At 37.7% G+C, this 5085-nt stretch overlaps 1 long non-coding RNA gene across 1 annotated transcript; it reads left to right on the top strand.

The window, feature by feature from the left end:
* The first annotated feature begins 1946 nt into the window (after positions 1 to 1946).
* LOC109028086 (uncharacterized) lies at positions 1947 to 3923 on the top strand. Its single transcript, XR_002007162.1, has 3 exons — positions 1947 to 1982; positions 2427 to 2637; positions 3666 to 3923. It is a non-coding gene; the product is annotated as an uncharacterized lncRNA (long non-coding RNA).
* The last annotated feature ends 1162 nt before the right edge of the window (positions 3924 to 5085 follow it).

The raw sequence follows: 5085 nt of genomic DNA, 5'->3' as shown, positions 1-5085 counted from the left end.
TTTCATAGGCTTATTTGCATCTGTATATCTTCTTTAGTGAAATGTTTCTCTGTTCCTGTTGCCTACTTTCTAATTAGATTGTTCTTTGACTGTTGAGTTTTAAGAGTTCTCTACATATTCTTGATAGCAGTCCTTTGTCGGATATGTGATTTACAAATATTTTCTCCCAGTCCATAGCTTGTCTTTTTTATTCTCTTTACTGTTTTTTTCCACAAGGCAAAAGCTTTTAATTTTGATAAAAATAACTTTTTATACTTAATTGGCAACCAAATACCTAAATGTCTTTTGATAGAAAAACTTGCCCTAGATAATGTAAAATCATTTTACATATTCATAGATCCATCTCCACTAATGTCATTTAAGTTTAAACATCACAAAGTAATTTGAACAGATTCCTAAATTATAAATTAGTTAACAGTTATTTTTTGCTCAAATCTTTAGTTGTACATTTACTTCAAATAAACATTTGTTAAAAACGTACTCTGTAGTGAGGAATGAGGATACAAAACTCATAATTTGTCATTTCTTTGCTTCAGGGACTTACATTTTACTGGATTATATCTAAATTTTTATTTGGCAGTTTTATTCCAGGAAGATCATGACAGTCTTGTTTTCTAAATCTTAACTGCCTTTTGATGAAAAAGAAAGATAAGGCTTTAATTTCTCTCGTGAAACCTGAAGAAGTAAAATAAAATAACTTGTATGTCCCTTCACAAGCCACAGTCAGAACACTGTCACAATCTCGACCTTTGCTCCCCAAACCCTATTTTGCAAACCAGATGCTATTTCTTTGGACATTACAGGCTATTTTCAAAATACATCAGAACTTAACAAAACATCATATTAGTTAAATAGCACTATAAGAAACTGCTTATAATATTAAAATTATGTCTTGAGTTTATAATTATATAAAAATTAAATCTACCCTAGAGCAAAAATTATAATTAACTACTAAAAAATCGAATAAGTGATTTTTTTTTTTTTTTTTGAGGCAGGGTCTCACTCTATGGCCCAGGCTAGAGCACAGTGGTGTGATCATGGCTTACTGCAGCCTTGATCTTCTGGGCTCAAGCAATCCTCATCCTCCCACCTCAACCCCTCCAGTAGCTGGGACCACAGGTGCACCCCACCACACCTGGCATATTAGTTTATTTTCACATTGCTGTAAAGAACTACCTGAGCATGGGTAATTTACTAAGACAGCAGGTTAAATTGATTCACAGTTCCTCCTGGCTGGGGAGGCCTCAGGAAACTTACAATCATGGCGGAAGACAAACGGGAAGCAAAACACCTCTTACAAGGTGGCAGGAGAGAGAGAGAGTGAGAGGGGAACTGTCACACACTTTTAAACCATCAGATCTCGAGAGAACTCACTGTCATGATAATAGCAAGGGGAAGTCCGCCCCCATCATTCAATCATCTCCCACCAGGCACCTCCCCTGACATGTGGGGACTACAGTTCTAGATGAGGTTTGGATGTGGACACAGAGTCAAACCATACCACCCAGCTAATTTTCTTTTCTTTTCTTTTTGGTAGATATGGAGTGTCACTATGTTTTGTTTCCCTAGCTGGTCTTGAACTCCTGGGCTCAAGTGATCTGCCCACCTTGGCCTCCCAAAATGCTGGGATTACAGGTGTGAGCCAGTACACCCAGTCAAGAAGTGATTTGTATAATGGCAGGATTATGAATGATTATTTCTGTGTCTTTAATTTGATCATATTTTTTAAACAGTCATTATTTTTGGTCATCATGCTATATACTACAGAGAGCAGTTTTTAATTTGTGAAGGTTTAAGTCAACTTGATTTAGCTGAACATAGCAGAGAGTCATCAATCAAACTGATTGATGACTAAGTGTCCACAGGGTAACACATCATCATAGTTGTTTCCATGGTGATGAATTATGATGTCACAAACTCATCAAGACTGTGACTCAGTGAACCATCTAGACAGAGGATGAAATGCAGTAGTTCACCAACATGTATGCCATCTTTGTATTATATGGTATTATTAATTAAAACGAAGGGCTGAGTATTTCTTTCATTGAGATTACATGAAGATATTACGTATATTCAGACTTGCCTAAACACGGCTATGCTGGTTTTAAATTGAAGGTTTTCACAAAGCAAAAAGTTGAGAAACAGAATTTGACATAGAATTGTGTAGTTATTAGAAAAGATCTTTTCTTCTCATATTCTGAAAAGCACACTCATTAATTACAGTTAAATTCAGGCAAATTTGGCAAATTTTCATCAGTATACTTATTCTTTTGTTAGTTAATAGCTTTGCTTTTCAGTTTTAGATATTGGTATTAAATATATAAAGAGAAAAGATCTTAGTGTTCTCATGCTCAGAGATTAAGAAAATAGTTATAGGTTTGAAATTAGGCACTTTCCCTGATAGTTTTTGTTGGTACATGCTTTAGGTTATGTTTCTATGAACAACCAGATGCAAACGTCCTGGCATTCATCCTGCCTGCTTGCTGTTTGTACCATCTCTGTGGTAGCAACCATCCAAGCTGCTGGAAGCACAGACTGAGCTCTATGAGTCAATTATTTTATATACCTGGGAACGTGCAAGCCTTCCTGTCACTCTTTGATGTCAATATGTAGACAGTTTGCAGCCTAGGCAACATGGTGAGACCCTGTCTCCAAAACTTCCAAAAATTAGCCACCAGGTGTGGTGGTGCATGCCTGTAGTCCTAGCTACTCTGAAGGTTGAGGCAAAAGGAACCCTCAACCCCAGGAGTTTGAGGCTGCAGTGAGCTATGATCGCACCACTGCACTCCAGTCTGGGAGACATAGTGAGATGCTGTCTTTAAAATAATAATAATACTTTTAAAAATTAAAAAATATCTAGACAATTTCTCTGCTTTCAAGACTCTTCAAAGATCTCAAAGAGAAGCTTTACTTTGGAGTCTCAACAGAGGCCATTCAAAAACTCAACCTGGTTTTTCAACAATAAATTAGAAATGTAATGCTAACAGTTGGTGCCAAGGCCGAACATCAGGGAAAAGACATTAGTGACCTTGAGTTCTAGACTAGATTTTACCAGTTTCTGACCTTCAACTCTGGTACTCGATTTTCTCATAAATGTGAGAAAATATCTTAACCGTATCACAGAATTGATGTGAGAATTCAAAATAAAGCATATTTAAAGCTCCTAGGTTAGTGATTGGTATAAGGTCAGTGCTTCATAAATGATAGTTATTTTTTTCCATTCAAAATAGAGATCAAAAAGACTTTATCTCACTAATGTGTCATGCAAATAAGGATTAATCCTGTTTTCTATTCCTGAAGCATACAGAAGGTGATTTCTTTCTCCATCATTTCCATCTGACTATCATCTGGGAGAACACACAGCTGCTACACATCTGGTGCAACACAGGCAGATGTAGCTGTCCAGAGGGAGAAGAGTGTTTGCTTTTCTCCACCTAAACACTGACCCTCTTCTGCTTAGATTCAAAGACTGTCTTCCTTCTGCAGGTTTACCTGAGCCTGGACTCAAAGAATTACCTTCATTATGAGCTAAAGGAAGTCAGGCCCATTCTTCTTCTGCCTGGCCCCTCTGGCTCTTTGGCACTTCCCACATCCTCCTCATTTGGAAAGGCTTCATGACTTTCTGGTTCACAAAGCAGCTCTGTTGTTGCTTATTTCCACTACAGGGAAAAGGTGAAACATTTCACTCAGGGCGCGGAACAATGGAAGTCCCTGGAAGGAAAGGCTTGAAAGAGAAAACCAAGTGGCCTCTGAGATATTCGAAAGTCCAGTTGTTTTCCCTTTTTAAAAATTTTCAGATGCTCTTTGATGCCATTTCATAAAGCCTGTGATTGGGCCAAAAGTCTTAGTTCACCATGTACCACAAATAGTGTACTCTATATAGCATATGCTTGACTAAGAAAAAATAAAGATTTAGAAATAGATGTATTGAGGACATGCCATTAAAAGCAGCCTCCATTGAATCAACTTTTTTTCAGAGTACTGTCAAGCTGACCTTAAACTAGTCTAATCAAGGTAGGTGGTGGATTCCAAACTTGGGAAAAAGTGAGTCTTTGTATTCTGTGAAGTTTAATAACTACCCAAGGAAGAAGTGTTGGATACAACAACTATGAGTATCTTAGAAAGTATGTCTTTTTTTTTTTTCTGAGTCAGGGTCTTGCTCTAAAACCCAGGCTGGAGTGCAGTGATGTGATTATAACTCATTGCATTGCAATCTTGACCCCCTGGGCTCAAGCCATCCTTCCATCTTAGCCTCCCAAGTAGCTAGGACTACAAGTGGATGCCACCATGCCCAGCTAATGTTTTTCTTAATTTCATTTTTGTAGAGATAGGATTTCCCAGGCTGGTATCAAACTCTCGAACTTCCTGGTCTCAAGCAGTCCTCCCACCTTGGCTTCCCAAAGTGCTGGCATTATAGGCATGAGCCACCACACCCAGCCTGGGTGTCTGTCTTTATGCTAAATGTCCGAGCCTTTCCATTTGTCTTTTGCCTCTTCATAAACCTTGGCTGAGCTTTATCAGGTCATTCATATCTTTCATTACAGGCAAGTGGTAAACTTAGTAATATACTTCCTCTGGTGACAATGGGCAAAGGACTAGAAGCATAAGTAAAGAAATAGTATACTGAAATAAGTGGATTTTGACATGCAAAAAGATGCAGCAAGGTGAACCTGGTTAAGAAATAGACTCAGAGAGCTTGAACATGGAAGGATGCTAGGACAAGTGGCAGCTAAGGCAGAAAGACAGCCATGGTTCCAGATGTCTGGGGAAACAATGGAAGGGCAGATATTACAAAGTTTTCCATTTTGTACCAGAGGTGTCCGTATGAACACAAACTCCTAGTAAGTGTTCTTAATTGTTCTGTGGGCTGATGTACATTTTTCTCCTACAATAGGAACTAGCAATCTACATATTATTTACCAAGCCTTCCTAGATAGAAGCATTTATGATTATTTTTTGTTTATGTAAATGTCTTGCATTTACTAGAAAATCATGCTTTTCGAGAATGCATTTCTATTATGGGGTTTCTTAAAGCGAAAAAAAAATGTATAGCTTTAGAAAAATCCTAGTGATTTTTTGACAGTA

Source organism: Gorilla gorilla, chromosome 7 (genome assembly GCF_029281585.2).
Source record: "Gorilla gorilla gorilla isolate KB3781 chromosome 7, NHGRI_mGorGor1-v2.1_pri, whole genome shotgun sequence".
NCBI lineage: Eukaryota > Metazoa > Chordata > Mammalia > Primates > Hominidae > Gorilla > Gorilla gorilla.
This window is presented reverse-complemented; position numbering and strand designations above follow the sequence as displayed.